Source organism: Argentina silus (assembly GCF_951799395.1).
Source record: "Argentina silus genome assembly, chromosome: Y".
In the NCBI taxonomy this organism is placed as follows: domain Eukaryota; kingdom Metazoa; phylum Chordata; class Actinopteri; order Argentiniformes; family Argentinidae; genus Argentina; species Argentina silus.
The window spans coordinates 45,637,511-45,657,423 of NC_139654.1; the positions used below are offsets into that span (position 1 = coordinate 45,637,511).

Here is a 19,913-nt window from a genome sequence, read left to right on the forward strand (position 1 = left end):
TCTTCAGCCACCATCACCAGGGCCTCTCTCCTCTTGATGGCCTCTATCTCTTTCTCCATCTGTTTCTTATCCTTTTTAAATGTCTCCTTCTCCTTCCACATCTTGAGCATTTCTCGCTCCACATCTTGCCCGTCTCTTTTGATTTTCATCCACTCCTTCTTTATCATTTGCAACTCTGCTCCGACCTTCTCTGTCTTTCTAAGCATCTCCATTGAGGTCGACTTTTCCTGCTCTAGCTTCTCCTTTTCCTGGCTCAGTTTAAGTCTTTCTTCGGCCTCCATCACCAGGGCCTCTCTCCTCTTGACTGCCTCCATTTCTTTTTCCATCTGTTTCTTGGCCTTGAGAAATGTCTCCTTCTCCTTCCACATCCCAAGCATTTCTTGCTCCACCTTCTGCCCGTCTCTTTTGATTTTCATCCACTCCTTCTTTATCATTTGCAACTCTGCTCCGACCTTCTCTGTCTTTCTAAGCATCTCTTTTGAGGTCTCCTCCTCCTGCTCTTCCTTCTCTTTTTCCTTGCTCAGTTTAAGTCTTTCTTCGGCCTCCATCACCAGGGCCTCTCTCCTCTTGACTGCCACCATATTTTTCTCCATCTCTTTCTCCATCTGTTTCTTGGCCTTGAGAAATGTCTCCTTCTCCTTCCACATCCTGAGCATTTCTTGCTCCACCTTCTGTCCGTCTCTTTGGATTTTCACGCTCTCCTTCCTCATCATATTTAACTCTGCCTCTGCCTTCTCAGCCTTTCTAAGTATCTCCTTTGAGGACTCCTTCTCTTTCTCAATCTCCATCATGAGGATCTTGATCCCACTGTCCATCTCCTCCCTCTCCCTATTGAACTCATTCCTGTCCTCCTGCAGTCTTTCTGCCTTTCTGGCCAGGATCTCCTCCTCCCTCTGCCTAACTTTTTGGTCCCTTCTCTTTTGTTTCTCATATTCCTCTATCTTTTTCTCAAACTCTGCCTTCTCTGTCTTAATCCTCTCATGCTCCTTCCTGATATCCTCAATACTCATATATATTTTCACCTCCATTGTTTTTATGCACCTACAGTAGATAGAACACAAACAAAAATGATTGAAATAATCTCCACACACCCATACTATAATGCAACAGGAATGTCAGAAAGATTCCCCAAATGAGAAAGGGATAACAATCTTTGAGTTTGCCCTTCTGAATCAGTCAACAAATACCAGTACACCGATTGGCAGCAAAGAAATGTTATTATCTATAATGTGCGTTCGGCTGGCGTCATAATGGGTTTGGAATGACTATCATGGTAATTCACTGCCTAACAACTCTTATCAGCGTTCGATGCAATGGTTCGAAGTGACTTGGTCCTGTCAGAGGCCTATGTTAGAGTCAGCAAAAGCTTCCAGTGTGGGTTGGCTGGCTATGTTTGTTGACACGCCTTGAAATATAGCCTACAATTGTGGCCAACAGGTCAAATATCAGTGGCCATATAATGGGCACATTTTATTAACTGGAATCGGCCTGGTACAGGTAGGAGCCTATAGGCTAATAAGCAGAAGACCTCTGCAAAATTAAAATAGCCCTAATTCAATTCATGCATTTAGGTCTCTCATAATAATAATAAAAAATATATTTTATTTGGAATGTGTTTTTCATTTGTAGCCGACAATTTCAAAGCCTGTGCAGTTGAGTGCAATAGACACACAAACAAAAACACAAACAAAACACTAACAACAACAAGAGGACAGGACCTAAAGGAAGGCCTTTCTAAAGATGTGAGTTTTTAGGCATATAGAAATATCCAACGCTGAATTCGACTTAATGGGAATATCATCTCCTAGTGACAGATATCTCTCAGTGACATTTTTACGCGTCCCTTGTCCAAATGCTGTAAAGGTAGTCGGCCTATGCCGTCTCAAGTATTTACAAATACAAGTGTTATAAAACTATACTATATGTCAACTATACTACATCTCTGGCCTACATTAGCCTACCTCAGTCAGTAGGCTGTGTATAAGCGCCGAATCTTCCGGTTATAATCTCTTTATATCTCACTCTGGTAATACTGATTGCACAGGTTCAGGTTGCGTCTTAGCTCGTTATGCCACTAAACTAAAAGTTCAAGAACTTTGTGTATTATTGCAGAACATTCTCAATTCTGTGTACATATCAACGTCATAATGATACCAATAGCAACGCATTTTGGGTGGAATCCTAACTCCAAATCCGCGCGCGTAAATCTTGCATTCATGTCAATGGGAATTTGATTCGATTTACACGCGGATCTCGAGTTAGGATTCCACTGCAATACACATTTAAGTTTAAGTTCATTTGAATTTATAGTGCATTTTACCCACAATATACGGCTTACACAAAAGTAGCCTACAAGACAAATACAACATTTGAAAAAACATATTGCATAGAATCAAATTTGGGGATATACAGGGTTTTTTTCTTTATAAAGTACATTACAAACATAAAGTCTCATAAAGTACATTACAAATACGAAACAATTATTAGTCCTATTTTTTATTAGTAATAATAATAAGTCTTTTATATTTAATACAAAATAGATTAAATGGTGAAATTGGTGTGTATAAATATAATAAACTTGACTCATAATTCGTATAGTGCTGTTTTTGGAGTAATTACTAATTACTAGTAATTACTAGTGTGTGCGGACTGCGCTCTCTGTCCCGTCTTTCTGCTGTGGGGCAGCGGAGCACTCTGCCCCATCGTTGCGAGGGGAACAACGTGAGCGTGATTGGCGTAAGCAGGGAAAACCTCACGCAAATTATATTGGGTATGAATTCTGCCTAGCAACAGGTGGCGAAAAACTATTAAACGCTAATGTCGTTAACGTGGTCTGACATGACAGGAAATAATCACAAAGCAATTCAGTTCATCTACTGTACGTCTATCGCTAATGCTAGCTAGCTAAAGTTTTCACAATGAATCGTGTAGATTATTTGTTGACCATGCGGTTCAGTACATTGCCTTTGGAAGAGAAGTTGGAGATAAAACGTTTAGGGCCAACAGGAATGGTTTGACAAAAAGAGATGGCTAACCGCTACCACCTCGAAACATGCGCTGTTCTGTTTCCCATGTATGATTTTTGGTGGAGACTATTTGGGCATCGGCTGGATTCAAAGACATTATACATCTGTCAGAACAGAACAGACACCAGCGACTGAACGGCCTTGACATGATTTCCATTGAAAATGCATTGATCCAGGGACAGATGGATTTCAACAGTAAAGTCATCGAGAGGTTTGCTGAAGCAACGAACCGCCGTCACTTTCCTATTCAAGTGAGCAGGTCTGTTTGGACATGTATGACAAATGGACAATGCGCCGTTCACTGTAGACTATATTGCTTTTGTTTTGTAGTCATTTTAAACGTTATACTACCTGTGATATAAAGTGGAGGACTAAATGTTACGTATAGGCCTAATATCTAGACAGTTGATGGGCACACTTGTTACTTGTCGCTTTCAGAACCCTGGACTGGGCTCCGGCTGTATATTCATATAGTTCCGTTAATTAGCCTAGCCTACTTTCCGTGATTTAATGTGACTTTTGTAGTGTGTTATAGCCTCTGCACTGATGCTATTTATTTCACATTTAAAATAATACAATTGATAAAACCTGATTAAACTTTCCTACAAGTTAACGATGTGCCGAATGCTTGTATTTTGATTAAACATGCAAGTTATTGAAGACACGTGTCTGTCTCATCTTTTTACTTTGTTGCAGTATAGGCGTTCTGTGTCGCGCTGAAGCGTATGAAGTGTATTCAGTTATGGGGTTTACTGTACATACTTTTTCTCTGCACTGTTCCTGCTGCAGAGGATGCGTAAACGATTTTCCCATGTTGTTTTTTGGTTGTGGTCTGTGTTTATACATTTAGGCTATTAGTTGTATCCTACTTTTCAGTTTTACAAGTCAAATCTTATGACAGATGAGATGGCACTTCAACCGATAAAATGCAGGTACATTTTGACTACTGCTGCACTACGATACCCATAGATAGACCCAATACATTGGTAACTGCACTACTTATACAGCTCATATACTGCTTATACTGTTCATACTGCATTCTGTATTTATTCTGCTTATAATGTTACTGTTAATACATATATTGCTTATACTGCACTACTTATACTGCTCATATACTGCTTATACTGCTCATATACTGCTTATACTGCACTACTTATACTGCTCATATATTGCTTATACTGCTCTACCTGTATATATTGTTCACATTGCACTTTTCTGCTTTTTTGCACTTCTGGTTAGACGCTAACTGCATTTCGTTATCTCTGTACTTGTACTCTGCACAATGACAATAAAGTTGAATCTAATCTAACACCTATTTATTGTCATGTTTTGATGGCATGTTGTTCATTCTCATGTTATGATTTAGTTTGTGATTATACACACGTTTTTAGCGTGATGATAGAGACCCACTACCAGACAAGTACAAAACATACACAAGTCACATGCAAATCCCTGCACTGCAGACGACAGACAACAACTGTCTCTGTACAACGAGTCCTGGACCTCCACTAATAGACAGATACAAAGAGAGCAGCATACAGTAGCAGCAGAGCCCAGAGGCGAGGCAAGGCAAGGCAAGGCAAGGCAAGTTTATTTATATAGCACATTTCATACACAGAGGCAATTCAAAGTGCTTTTGGGGCTAGTGTTGGGGCTGATCCTAGATCTATGTGTAACATAATAACTGAGAGACCTGCAGCAGGGCAGATCCTCATCACTGGCTGTCTGCTTTGAGCTGGTTGTCGTTGGACTCCTGGCAGCGGAACAGGTCCATCTCAATGGGGATCTGGTGAGAGTTGACACACAGTTAAAGTATGAAGGAACGAGTAAAACAGATGTCAGCGTTACACTATGAATGTTACCTAACACAGTGTCACTGTTACGTTCGGGTAGCATTGCACTATAAATTCAAATAAACTCAAACTCCTGGACAACCTCTCTTGGGTCGACATACATTAAAATGGCCCTATGAAGTCTCGAGGGAGTTTTGCAGAAATACAAATAGCTTTTTTTTAAATCTCACACTTCCATCATTTAGTAGGTAGCCTATACTGAGGATGATTGGCGCCTAGTACTGAAAAATGCAATCTGGGAAATTAAATGGGGAGTACATACTCATGCAGTACGCAAGTACAGAATTGTAGTATGGGGGTTCAAACCCGGGTCTCCCATGTGGAAGACACAAACGCTACTATTAAGCCAAGAGGACATCCTCAAGGTCTGAGGGCGACACTTCAGTTTACATGTCTCAGGCAGGGCTACCTCATCACGCGAGTGTGATTCCAAAATCACCTCTGCTACATATAGAAACGCAACAAAGTCATAGGTACAAAATTATATTTACAATCATTGTATCATTATTTTGTCTCACCTCTGTCTCTTTGCAGACGGTGAAGTTGAACCTCTGTAGAATCTCCACCATCGCCAGTTTCATCAATACCAGAGTGAATCGCATCCCGATACAGTTCCGTGGGCCCAACCCGAACGGCATGTAGGTGTATGGGTCGATGCTCTCCTTGTTCTCCTTACTGAACCTACACACGGTGTAGGGGTTAAAGAACATATCAATTAAATCACAGTAATATGATGGTTATACATGGTTGAAGAAACCTGTTTGTGTTTGGTCGTCGCATTTAGGTTTGTTTTATGGTTGTTTGTGGAACACTGCTCTTATCGTTGCTGTTGTGATTGATATTGTGGTTGTGGTTAAGATGTGGCCCATTACCTCTCTGGTTTGAACTCCTCTGGGTCTTCCCACACATCGGGGTCACGGTGCAAGGTCCAGATGGGTATCATGACGACCATACCCTTGGGGATGGTGATGCCGCTGATCTCAACAGATTTCTTGGCGACTCTTTCAAGTCGATGGGGTACAACCTGAGAGACTCGTTGATCACGCTGTCTAGATAGTCCATCTGCATCAGAGCCTCGTACTGGATAGGAGCCTGCACAGGGATATTACACTCACATGAGCACTAGTGATTGGTCGTTCACGTAGCCGTAGCCCAGAACTAACTCTTTTTCGTCGCAAATCTGAAGAGCTGTTAGTTTTTTGTGTTTTTTGGGGGGGAAATGAACACAGTACTATACTTATTCTAATCTGCATAGCCTAATTTCATGACACCCGCATACAGAACGCCATTACTTTCAATGTACGTGTGTAATAGTGTCTTGCTTTTTTGTTATACATGAATAAACAAAAAAATCGCTAAATAATGTTATCTTGATAGTTAGAAGAAAATACATTTAGATTCCACTGAACAATGTAAATGATAGATGTACACAAGGATCAATCAGAAGTCAAAATGCCACTAAACTGGGCTGCTTTTAGTGGATTGACTGCTTGGAATACTGAATGTGCTATAGTCTATTATTTCCTATCACAGTCGACAGACTACAAGAAAACTGTCAGGTGGTTCAAATGTGAATAACTTGGTATCCATTCCATTAACTGTGGCCGGGCAGCACCGAACAGCCCAGAGAACATTACCATGGTGCTTTTGAATATTAGGTCCCTATCTGGCAAAACCTTTATTGATCTTATCTCAGAGCGAAAGCTGCACTGTAATGTTTTTATCTGAAACCTGGCTAAACATGAATGCATGTCAGTCTATTAGAAGTGGGGAAAAATATATTTTCACTCTATTATTTATCTAGCCATGTCGCTGAGCAGATGAGAATTTCATGATGAATATGAATATGAATAGTACACCATCAACAGCTTCCTCCTGTGATAATGATTTAGCAACCAGCTTCAACACCAAACTAAGGGCAACTATCGACTCTGTAGCACCAGTCAAACTGAAAAAGGCTGTGGCCAAATTTAAAAGAATTTGCAGAAAGTCTGAGCGGACAAAAACTGCAGGTCCACCTTGATATTCTTCGAGAGCATCTTTCTGCTTTTAATAAGGCAATAAAAAAACGCCAAGACAGACGGGATCATTTCTCAAAATTGATAATGAATCATAACAACTCAAACAGTGCTCTTTTCAACGATTGACAGCCTTATAAATCCCGCCCACAAGACACCTGGTGATCTGCTCTCCACCTACAAATGTGAGGAATTTGCAACATACTTCTGAGATAAGAGAACCAATATTAGGTGAGGAGGATCACTCAGGCAAGACCTGAAGATGTGTTTGATGACTTGTTACCCCACCTTCCACCACATGGAAGCACTATGAACTCTTTTGCAGTGGTCATACAGAAATGCTCAGCAAAGTGGGGGTCTGTTCATCTGCACCTAAAACTACCATGGTGAAACCCCTCCTGAAGAAAAGTAACTTAGACTCTTCAGTCCTTTGCGATTTTAGGCCAATCTCCAACCTTCCCTTTTTAAGCAAAAAAATAATAATTCTTGAAAAAAAGGTGTTCAAACTGTTAAATAATCTCCTTCTTCCCAACTGTACCTTTGACATGTTCCAATCTGGCTTTTGTGCCGATCATAGCACTGAGATAGCACTATGTTGTTAAGTTATTAACTAGGTTCTTAATGACCTTAGAATTAATTAATTAATGCTGATGCCAAAATGCTCTTTGTCCTTGTCCTGGTCAAACTGTCTGCACACTTAAAGACACTACTTACAGTAACACTAAGCACCAGGCAAAAAAACAAGGTGTTACCATTGACTCAGATCTTAATTTTGAAACCCATATCAAGAATGTGACTAAAACATATTTGTATCACTTAAAGAAGAGTAAGTAAGTTTGCCGGAAATCTGCCATCGTGGAGAAATTCTGTCTGAAGTTGTCCAAACAACAACATCCTCCCTAATAATAATATATCCCCCCGAAATGAACTTGCAGTGTTGGACATTAGCTGTTGTGTTTCTACATGCGCACACGATTGGGAGAGGCAGCCACCAGAGAAAGGTCAGTCTACTCCCCTAGAACACCCCTGGCACTCACAACATGTTTATATGCAAACCGAATGTCAGGTAGGACACTGCATTTTAAAAAGCGTGTTTTCCGAACCAAAACAGCGTCCGTAAATGAAATATTTATTCATAAGGGATTTATTATAAGGGATCTTGTTCCCTGATCGCTACCGATTAAAGATAGTCATTACAACCGTTAGGAAGCTTTTAGAACGCTTGAATATTACATGGACCTTTACAGAACACAGCTGTAAAGGTGCAACCTTTCCTCTCCCAGGCTGACACTGAGAGACGAATGCATGCTTGTATTACTAGCAACCTTGATTACTGTAACACTCTCCTGTCTGGTCGACCAAAGAAAGCTCTTGGCAAATGATACAAAATGCAGCAGCACGAGTCAGATGGAGAGCACATATCACACAAGTCTCTGCACTGATTACCTGTTAGTTTTATAATTTATTTTAAGATAATTGTATTAGTTTAGAAATCACTCTATGGTCATGCACACCACTGCATGTCAGACATGCTTTTAAGGTATATACCCTGTAGATCCCTCAGGTCCTCAGGTACTGGCCTTTTAACTATTCTGAAGATTCCAACAACACCTATCTACTTCCTGTTTCAAATGAATAATACTGGGCAGAAGTCTGCACAGGGATGCTACAGACACATTAGCACACTGCAAAATACTGTCACCTATCTAACCATCTGTAGGAGTCTGCAGTGCACAGGGGTTACACACTCATCAGTACCCTCTAAAACACTGTCACTATCATGTCACTATCACACTGTCACTGTCACTATCACCTGTTCCACATGAATAGTACTATATAGGAGTCTGCAGAGGGGTTACCTTGTTGGGAAACACAGTGTCTATCTCCTCCTGCAGCTTGGTCATGATGTGAGGGTTGGTTGCCAGATTGTAGGCCAGGAAGGACAGAGAGCTACTGGTGGTCTCATAGCCAGCAAAGATGAACATCATTGCCTGGGACAAGATCTCATGGTCACTCAATCCTATGATGATGGGAGAAATGGGGTGGTAGGTGTGTTTGTAGGTATAGGTGTTTGAGGCAGGTACTGTATGTGTGTGTGTTAGATGCTAGTATACAGTGTGTGTGTGTGTGTGTGTGTGTGTGTGTGTGTGTGTGTGTTTAAGGCAGGCACCTTTACTCTGCTCCTCTCCCTTTGAGTTGCTGTCTTTCTGCGAGTCTATCATCAGCTGCAGGAAATCTACCCGACTCTGGAAGCAGGCTTACGTCAGATCAAAATCACATGAGAACTACCAGATGCTACCAAATCTCTACAATTGTATTACACAATACTGGCTGAAGATCGTATATTTGATCAGTTACATACCTTCCTGGTGCTAGCCACGCGATTGGACTTGATCTTCTGAAAGACAGCGTAGAAGAAATCTGTGACCGAGGCAGGGAATAGGGATACCTCCTTGTTTGCCATAACAGGACCCATGAAGGGGAAGAATGCTGGACGGACAGGAAATGCCACGGTTACAAACAGGAACAGGAAATACCATGATACGTGACTCCAATCCTATTCAATACACAGCCCTGTCCAGAAACAACTCCTAGGCTCTATCCCTAGACACTTCTGTATCCAATCCACTCAGATCTCCAAGTGTCCAGCATTTAGGAACTAGAGGTTGGTTCTGGACAGGGCCCATGTGTTTGTCAAATGAGTAGAGCGCAAACCATTGGCAGTGTGGTTTATGTCAGTCTAATCAATGAAATCAATAGCTTCATTTATTAAGCACAAAATGACTGAAAGTTATATGGGGGCAGTTGTACCGACTGTGAGGAACAGTGGGCTGAAGATGTCAAACTTGAGCATTTTCTTGATGTTGGTCACAAAGGGGTCGGAGGGGTTGTGGAGGGAGTCGATGTCGACACTGAATGAAGTACTGACGACCACATCCATACTGTATGGTCCAAAGAACCTGGAACACAACCACACAATCTCTGACTACCAGAACCACAACTACAAAATTAAACGGGGAGTTCACTGAAATTACAAATTCACCTTATCGTCTCGGAGATAAATACTCACTCCTTTAGTTCAATGGGCTCATCGTTATCAGCCGTCTTCTTCAGATTGCTGACCAAGTTACCAGAGTGCTGCTTCATGATCCTGAGCATCTGAGTTGGGAAGGATACATGGAAAAATATCATGATTGATACGTGGATTAATATGTGCAAAACATATATTAATATCATGTTTGAAACAGGAATTATTTTAATGTTTATATAGCCTGAGAATATACATCCATACAGGATACATTATGTCAAAGAATAAGTGACTCCAAAGATGAACTATTATTCTATACTCATCTGACCACTGAACTTATCGAAGATAAGATCAAATATACTTTATTGTCCCGGATGAAAATTTGTCTTGGATTAATTAATTAAAGTTGCTGCTTCACACAACAACAAACAACAATGAATACACACTATACACATAGTACAAATCACACACACACTCTCACACACACACACACACACACACACACACACACACACACACACACACACACACACGCGCGCGCATCAGAGTTGTTAGTCATTCATTTATTTGTGTTGTATAAAGGAATGAATGAAAGAAGGAGAGGAGAGATGGGACTGTACCTCTTTGATCCGCCCACTGGTGAAGGAGGGAGACAGGACACTGCGGATCCGTCTCCATGCATCATCCTCAGCGATAAACACGGCGTCATACAGAGGCCCTTTGAGATAGATATTCTAGAAAAATAATAATAATTATATACTGGAAGATTAACCTACTATTAATAATGCTATAATAACAATGATATTATCTATTTAAGGAGTCCTTATGTTTTTTTCCCCATACAACAACTTCAATTCAGCGTATTACCCTCCTGTTAGTGAAAAGGGAGTTGCATTCCTTGATGAGGATGGTTTTGATCATGGCTGTGTCCATGATACACAGGATGGGCTGACGGCCATCATAGATCCTACACACCAGCAAAAACAAAGATAGCCTCAATTCTTCGTTGCATTGATTCCACAAGATGTTGGAAACATTCCTTTGAGATTCTGGTCCATGATGACATGATTGCATCACTCAATTCCTGCAGATTTTTCAGGTTCACTTTCAAGATGTGAATCTCCCGTTCTATCACATCCCAAAGGTGTTCTATTGGATTCAGATCCTGGGAAGGCCACTGAAGAACACTGAACTCATTGTCATGTTCATGAAACCAGTTTAAGACAACTTTTGCTTTGTGACATGGTGCATTATCATGCTGGAAGTAGCCATTAGAAGATGGGTCAATTGTGGCCATGAAGGGATGCACATGGTCAGCAACAATACTCAAATAGGCTGTGGCATTCAAGCGAATATACCGTAGATAGAGACAGACAGACCCATCACAGATCCTGCACTCTTAGAAAAAAAGTGCTACCTAGAACCAAAAAGGGTTCTTCTTCCACTCTCCCTTTGAAGAAACCTTTTGGGTTCCATGTAGAACCCTTTTCCACAGAAGGTTATACAGTACCGTGCGAAAGTAATGGGACAGTGAAGCATTTTTTCTTCTTTTTGGAGTTGAAATGAGAACGTAGAGATTCTCATCTTTTATTTGATGTTATTTGTGTATATATTGGTTTATCATTCAGAAATTACAACATTTTTATGCATAATCCCCCTATTTCAGGCTACACTAAAGTGATGGGACAATTGGCTTGACAGGTGTGTTCGTCAGGTGTGTTCCATCACATAATTTGTGCAGTCTGCTATTGGTGTCTTGTCAACATGAGGACCAAAGAGATGTTATTGAAAGTCAGGGAAGCCATTATGATGCTGAAATATCAGAAAAAAATGAAACATAGCCAAAACCTTAAACCTACCAAAATCAACAGTTTGGAACTTCATTAAAAGGAAAGAAAGCACTGGTGAGCTAAGAAATCGCAAATGGCAAGGAAGACTTCTCGTGGATAACCAAAGAATGCTCACCATAATAAAAAAATAAAATAAAAAAAAAAACTGCCCCATAGATTAGGAACACTCTCCAGGAGGTAGGCGTCAATGAGTCAGAGACTACCATCCGCAGAAGACTTCACCAGCAGAACTACAGAGGCTACACTGCAAGGTGCAAACCACTATTTGGCCACAAAAACAGGCTGGCCAGGTTACGGTTTGCTAAAAAGTACCTAAAAGAGCCTGCAGAGTTCTGGAAAAACATGTACCAGAGTGATGGCAAGTGTAAAGTGTGGAGAAAAAAAGGAACTGCCCAATATCCACAGCATCCCACATCATCTGTGAAATATGGGGGAGGGGGTGTTATGGCTTGGGCATGTATGGCTTCCACTGTAACTGGCTCACTTGTCTCCTTTGATGAGGATGAATTCAGAAGTGTTCAGAAACATCTTGTCAGTCCAAGTACAAGTTAATTGCTCCAAACTCATTGGACGGCATTTCACCATACAGCAGGACAATGACCCAAAACATACTGCCATAGCAACTAGGAAATTATTCAGGGCCAAAAAGAGAATCCTATAGAATCCTATAGAACATGCATTTAATTTGCTGAAGAGGAGGGCAAAACATCCTAAAAAAACAAACAACAATCGCTGCAATATAGGTCTGGCAGAGCATTACCAGAGAAGATACCCAGCGTCTGGTTGGGTCAATGGGTCACAGACTTTTGCACTTTTGCATACAAAGGATTGGGGACCAAATACTGAACATGAGTGCTTAATTTGGACATTTGCATAATGCAAAAGAAGAAAAAATGCTTGGCCCATTACTTACGCAGGGCACTGCAAATGGAACCCATAAGAGTTATTCAACCAAAGAATCCTTTTAGAACCCTTTTTTTCTTTATTTTTTTAATTACATTTTTGCCCTTTCAATGACATGGAGGGAAGACACAATCACTTCCGATTTGAATTCTGACATGTCGTGGCTCCTCTTTATTCATGCAGTTTGAGACGTGCTCAGAGGCAATATAGGAGCCTCAACCAATGAGAATCCAGGATGTTGTCAAACATTGGCAACGCACAAGTTGTGTTTGGGACCATACTACAGAATACTTAAAAGCTTAAAACTTAAATCGCTCAATAACAGATTCAAATTATTAATGTGGAAGCATGAAATTGTTGCTTGGGCAGTGTACTTGCATCAAGACAGATAATTTGTCTTGGTGTATGAGACCATTTCGTCGGTTGGATCGTCTGTGTTTGTGAAAATCGCACGGTGTCCGCCTGGTTTAAGAGTGTATACTGTAGACACTGAGAGATACATATATCCATCATAGTTAACAATAACCAGGATCAGTTTAGCAGACTCAGCCCCACAGTTTCCCATATTTCTGGAAGCTCTCTGTGTCAAAATTGGTGAAACCACCCTGGGAACAAAAAAAAAAAAAAAAAAAATAGCCAGTTCATAAATGCTTGTCATAAACCTGAACTGTGGCTTAGTCTATGATGGCCCTTTTCCACTACAGACCGGCTCTCACTCCTCTCTTTTCGTTTTCGTTCAAAAGCTTTATTGCCCATTTTTCTGGGTAAAACAATTCATATTCAGCTCCCATGGCTTTCACCACAACAACACACATCATGGATGAGTCTACAATGTTGTTGTTTATGGGCTTAATCTCTACAAACCTTCTTATATCCCATTATCGTCCCGAGGAAAGGGATGGGTTTAGGACTAGGAATGCCTAGTTTTTTGAATATTCCATATGGCCAGTATCCATACCTGGTCAGAATAAATATAAATCAACAATCTGACTTGAAACAAAAGCAAAACGATCAAGTCATAGGTATCATTGAAACTGTTAGATAACTGTAATTATCAATACTATCATTTGTATGTATTATCACAACTAACTAACTAACAAATAATATTTTTTATTAAAACTTCTTACACTCCGATCAGAGAGATGAGTAAGGCAAGGAGAGTCCATGTCTCGGTGGAGAAGTACGGAAGGTAACCCATCTTTACAGGTTCAATCGCTTCTTCTGAGTAACCCCGGACACGTCTGCTGAAGTGATTATTTTATCCCGTCATGACACCTGTGTTTCAGATCATGAAACACAGGCGAAAGAGTATGTGAGAGGTGAAGTTGAAGCCATGGCTAGTGAATGATTGAAAGGGGATCCCTGCGCAGAGGGCAAAACTCAGTGATGTTATTGTCGGCCTTTATCTTAACATCCTGCTAATAGTTGCTGCCTGTTTGATCCCTATCGGGTTTTAATAGTTTGCAGACCCATTGATTCAAGAAGGACTATGGGGCAAATATTTTTGGGCAAATATTTTCTTTCGAGTAATACTGAATTTTACATATTTGAACTCCTCTAAAAATGTGTTATGTTCTTTACATGTATGCACTTGTTTTATATCATTGGCTCCTAAAAACAGTATTTCAAAATACTAGTTCAAAACACATCACATATTACAGTAATGAAGCAACTGATTAACATGAATACAGTGCTCTTCATAAGTATTGGAAAGAGGAAGCATTTTCTGTTCTTTTAGCTCTACACTTGGATTTGAAATCAAACAATTATTATGGGGTCAAAGTAGAGATTCTCAACTTTAATTCAATGGGTTTTTAAAAAAACATTTGTAAACATACTCCCACTATTTCAGGGCTTCAAAAGTATCATATAATGTCCAAATAAAATACTAATGTTTCGTATTAGGTCAACAATCTGCCTGAAGTCTGCGACCTCACCAGGCACTATCCACTATCCACTATCCACTATCCACTCATCTTTAGAAAATCATTGACATTTCCACATGGTATTGTGTCATAGACGAGCCTCCCTACAGCAATATTATCTTGACATTGGGATCCTTTGTCCAAACCATATTTCAGGGTGTATGTTTGGTTGCAGGGGCCCAGGCTGTGCTCTCTGACTGCTCCAACTGAAGTAGACCCTGCAGTGAGGAAGAGGTCAACATGCTGCAGTACCGTCAGCCAATCACACACAAAAACCAACAGATCGCCAAGACCTCCATTGCACCATGCACGCACGCACACACACACACACACACACACACACACACACACACACATACACACACACACACACACACACACACACACACACACACAAACACTGTCTCAACAGCCCCTTCCTTCACTCTCACTCTCTCTCTATGTAGGTGGGTCAGGCTGCGTATTCAGCCTCTAAGGGGGGTATTGTTGGGATGACTCTACCCATCGCCCGAGACCTGGCACCCATGGACATCCGTGTGGTCACCATCGCACCCAGTCAGTAAACACACACACATACATACGCACTCTTTCACACACTCCTCCCCCCCCCCCCTTCCTCTCCATATAAGACAACCTCTCTCTCCCTCTCCTTAGGTCTGTTCTCCACTCCTCTCCTGGCGGGTTAACCTGAGAAGGTGCGTTCATTCCTGGCCCGCCAAGTGCTCTTCCCCTCGCGCCTGGGAGACCCTGCAGAGTTTGCCCACCTGGTGACATCACTGGTCGAGAACCCCATGATCAATGGAGAGGTCAACAAACTGGATGGAGCTATCCGCATGCAGCCCTGAGAGAGAGTGAGTGTGTGTGTGTGTGTGTGTGTGTGTGTGTGTGTGTGTGTGTGTCTGTGTGTGATCCAAGGTATACCACTGTGACAGCTCCGATGTGTGTGTGCATGTGAGGTGTGTGTTCATGTCTGGTACTCCAAGCTCTGCTGTACTGTACGCTCCATGCAGTTTTGTTTTGTTTTGTAAACTGATCCAGTAATAAACTTCTAATGAGTCTGAGTCTCTCCTCCTCTGTGTCTGTGTAAAGTGAGGTCAGTAGGAGCTAATAGGACAAATGAAACAAGAATGAGCCTTATGAGGCAAGTGTACCTTCATTTGTCCTATTAGAAGTGAATAGAACGCCTGGACACAGGAAATGCTAAATGCTAAAGCTCTCATAACATCACACCTGCACCAGTGTATAGCTTTATGTACATGTCATCCACAACATTTGAGTGAAGGGAAAGGGAAGCACACATAGCACTAAATAGCGGCCAATTGTGTTGAGGTTTCCAGGCTAACGGTGTCGGCATGTGCAGTCCCCTGTCTTATCTCTGCACCCCCACACGCTCTCAGCCAGGGCCACATCAACAAGGCTTTTGACAGAAAGGCTCGTCCCCTGGTTTGCCTGATTGTGTACCAGCTGAGCCATCAGAGGAGTCGCTCTCAACGAGAACATGAGGGTTGGGGCATATCTGGAGCCATCGTTCATCTGAAATTAAAAAAGTAACATCAGAGGGGAGTGCAAGGTGAGACAAGAATTGGACAAATTCAACTGAGAGTTGAAGGTCATGGACTAAATGCTATAGTAAAACTAGCAACAATCACCTTCATCTACTTAGTCTATAGGTTCTCTACCATCTCTCTAATCGTCACCATGCTCACCTTCTTCAATGTCTCCCTCTCCTGTTCTAGCTTCTCTTTTTCCAGACTCTGTTTCGCTCTTTCTTCAGCCACCATCACCAGGGCCTCTCTCCTCTTGATGGCCTCTATCTCTTTCTCCATCTGTTTCTTATCCTTTTTAAATGTCTCCTTCTCCTTCCACATCTTGAGCATTTCTCGCTCCACATCTTGCCCGTCTCTTTTGATTTTCATCCACTCCTTCTTTATCATTTGCAACTCTGCTCCGACCTTCTCTGTCTTTCTAAGCATCTCCATTGAGGTCTACTTTTCCTGCTCTAGCTTCTCCTTTTCCTGGCTCAGTTTAAGTCTTTCTTCGGCCTCCATCACCAGGGCCTCTCTCCTCTTGACTGCCTCCATTTCTTTTTCCATCTGTTTCTTGGCCTTGAGAAATGTCTCCTTCTCCTTCCACATCCCAAGCATTTCTTGCTCCACCTTCTGCCCGTCTCTTTTGATTTTCATCCACTCCTTGCTCAGTTTAAGTCTTTCTTCGGCCTCCATCACCAGGGCCTCTCTCCTCTTGACTGCCACCATATTTTTCTCCATCTCTTTCTCCATCTGTTTCTTGGCCTTGAGAAATGTCTCCTTCTCCTTCCACATCCTGAGCATTTCTTGCTCCACCTTCTGTCCGTCTCTTTGGATTTTCACGCTCTCCTTCCTCATCATATTTAACTCTGCCTCTGCCTTCTCAGCCTTTCTAAGTATCTCCTTTGAGGACTCCTTCTCTTTCTCAATCTCCATCATGAGGATCTTGATCCCACTGTCCATCTCCTCCCTCTCGCTATTGAACTCATTCCTGTCCTCCTGCAGTCTTTCTGCCTTTCTGGCCAGGATCTCCTCCTCCCTCTGCCTAACTTTTTGGTCCCTTCTCTTTTGTTTCTCATATTCCTCTATCTTTTTCTCAAACTCTGCCATCTCTGTCTTAATCCTCTCATGCTCCTTCCTGATATCCTCAATACTCATATATATTTTCACCTCCATTGTTTTTATGCACCTACAGTAGATAGAACACAAACAAAAATGATTGAAATAATCTCCACACACCCATACTATAATGCAACAGGAATGTCAGAAAGATTCCCCAAATGAGAATGGTATAACAATCTTTGAGTTTGCCCTTCTGAATCAGTCAACAAATACCAGTACACCGATTGGCAGCAAAGAAATGTTATTATCTATAATGTGCGTTCGGCTGGCGTCATAATGGGTTTGGAATGACTATCGTGGTAATTCACTGCCTAACAACTCTTATCAGCGTTCGATGCAATGGTTCGAAGTGACTTGGTCCTGTCAGAGGCCTATGTTAGAGTCAGCAAAAGCTTCCAGTGTGGGTTGGCTGGCTATGTTTGTTGACACGCCTTGAAATATAGCCTACAATTGTGGTCAACAGGTCAAATATCAGTGGCCATATAATGGGCACATTTCATTAACTGGAATCGGCCTGGTACAGGTAGGAGCCTATAGGCTAACAAGCAGAAGACCTCCGCAAAATTAAAATAGCCCTAATTCAATTCATGCATTTAGGTCTCTAATAATAATAAAAAATATATTTGATTTGGAATGTGTTTTTCATTTGTAGCCAACAATTTCAAAGCCTGTGCAGTTGAGTGCAATAGACACACAAACAAAAACACAAACAAAACACTAACAACAACAAGAGGACAGGACCTAAAGGAAGGCCTTTCTAAAGATGTGAGTTTTTAGGCATATAGAAATATCCAACGCTGAATTCGACTTAATGGGAATATCATCTCCTAGTGACAGATATCTCTCAGTGACATTTTTACGCGTCCCTTGTCCAAATGCTGTAAAGGTAGTCGGCCTATGCCGTCTCAAGTATTTACAAATACAAGTGTTATAAAACTATACTATATGTCAACTATACTACATCTCTGGCCTACATTAGCCTACCTCAGTCAGTAGGCTGTGTATAAGCGCCGAATCTTCCGGTTATAATCTCTTTATATCTCACTCTGGTAATACTGATTGCACAGGTTCAGGTTGCGTCTTAGCTCGTTATGCCACTGAACTAAAAGTTCAAGAACTTTGTGTATTATTGCAGAACATTCTCAATTCTGTGTACATATCAACGTCATAATGATACCAATAGCAACGCATTTTGGGTGGAATCCTAACTCCAAATCCGCGTGCGTAAATCTTGCGTTCATGTCAATGGGAAATTGATTCGATTTACACGCGGATCTCGAGTTAGGATTCCACTGCAATACACATTTAAGTTTCATTTGAATTCCACTGCAATACACATTTAAAGTTCATTTGAATTTATAGTGCATTTTACCCACAATATACGGCTTACACAAAAGTAGCCTACAAGACAAATACAACATTTGAAAAAACATATTGCATAGAATCAAATTTGGGGATATACAGGTTTTTTTTCTTTATAAAGTACATTACAAACATAAAGTCTCATAAAGTACATTACAAATACGAAACAATTATTAGTCATATTTTTTATTAGTAATAATAATAAGTATTTTATATTTAATACAAAATAGATTAAATGGTGAAATTGGTGTGTATAAATATATAAAACTTGACTCATAATCCGTATAGTGCTGTTTTTGGAGTAATTACTAATTATTAGTAATTACTAGTGTGTGCGGACTGCGCTCTCTGTCCCGTCTTTCTGCTGTGGGGCAGCGGAGCACTCTGCCCCATCGTTGCGAGGGGAACAACGTGAGCGTGTTTGGCGTAAGCAGGGAAAACCTCACGCAAATTATATTGGGTATGAATTCTGCCTAGCAACAGGTGGCGAAAAACTATTAAACGCTAATGTCGTTAACGTGGTCTGACATGACAGGAAATAATCACAAAGCAATTCAGTTCATCTACTGTACGTCTATCGCTAATGCTAGCTAGCTAAAGTTTTCACAATGAATCGTGTAGATTATTTGTTGACCATGCGGTTTAGTACATTGCCTTTGGAAGAGAAGTTGGAGATAAAACGTTTAGGGCCAACAGGAATGGTTTGACAAAAAGAGATGGCTAACCGCTACCACCTCGACACATGCGCTGTTCTGTTTCCCATGTATGATTTTTGGTGGAGACTATTTGGGCATCGGCTGGATTCAAAGACATTATACATCTGTCAGAACAGAACAGACACCAGCGACTGAACGGCCTTGACATGATTTCCATTGAAAATGCATTGATCCAGGGACAGATGGATTTCAACAGTAAAGTCATCGAGAGGTTTGCTGAAGCAACGAACCGCCGCGCTACTTTCCTATTCAAGTGAGCGGGTCTGTTTGGACATGTATGACAAATGGACAATGCGCCGTTCACTGTAGACTATATTGCTTTTGTTTTGTAGTCATTTTAAACGTTATACTACCTGTGATATAAAGTGGAGGACTAAATGTTACGTATAGGCCTAATATCTAGACAGTTGATGGGCACACTTGTTACTTGTCGCTTTCAGAACCCTGGACTGGGCTCCGGCTGTATATTCATATAGTTCCGTTAATTAGCCTAGCCTACTTTCCGTGATTTAATGTGACTTTTGTAGTGTGTTATAGCCTCTGCACTGATGCTATTTATTTCACATTTAAAATAATACAATTGA

General features: G+C 41.1%; 1 pseudogene across 1 annotated transcript in view; it reads right to left on the reverse strand.

The window, feature by feature from the left end:
* LOC310824152 (cytochrome P450 3A27-like) overlaps positions 1 to 13,336 on the reverse strand; it is a 230,821-nt pseudogene extending 217,485 nt beyond the window's left edge. The window contains exons 1-11 of the transcript in view: positions 13,316 to 13,336; positions 13,234 to 13,283; positions 10,793 to 10,892; positions 10,546 to 10,659; positions 9,968 to 10,056; positions 9,716 to 9,857; positions 9,260 to 9,340; positions 9,068 to 9,143; positions 8,757 to 8,917; positions 5,752 to 5,971; positions 5,398 to 5,560 (exon numbers count right to left, since the gene is read on the reverse strand). The product of the transcript in view is annotated as a cytochrome P450 3A27-like (transcript). The remainder of the gene's footprint in view (positions 1 to 5,397; positions 5,561 to 5,751; positions 5,972 to 8,756; positions 8,918 to 9,067; positions 9,144 to 9,259; positions 9,341 to 9,715; positions 9,858 to 9,967; positions 10,057 to 10,545; positions 10,660 to 10,792; positions 10,893 to 13,233; positions 13,284 to 13,315) is intronic.
* Positions 13,337 to 19,913: the final 6,577 nt, after the last annotated feature.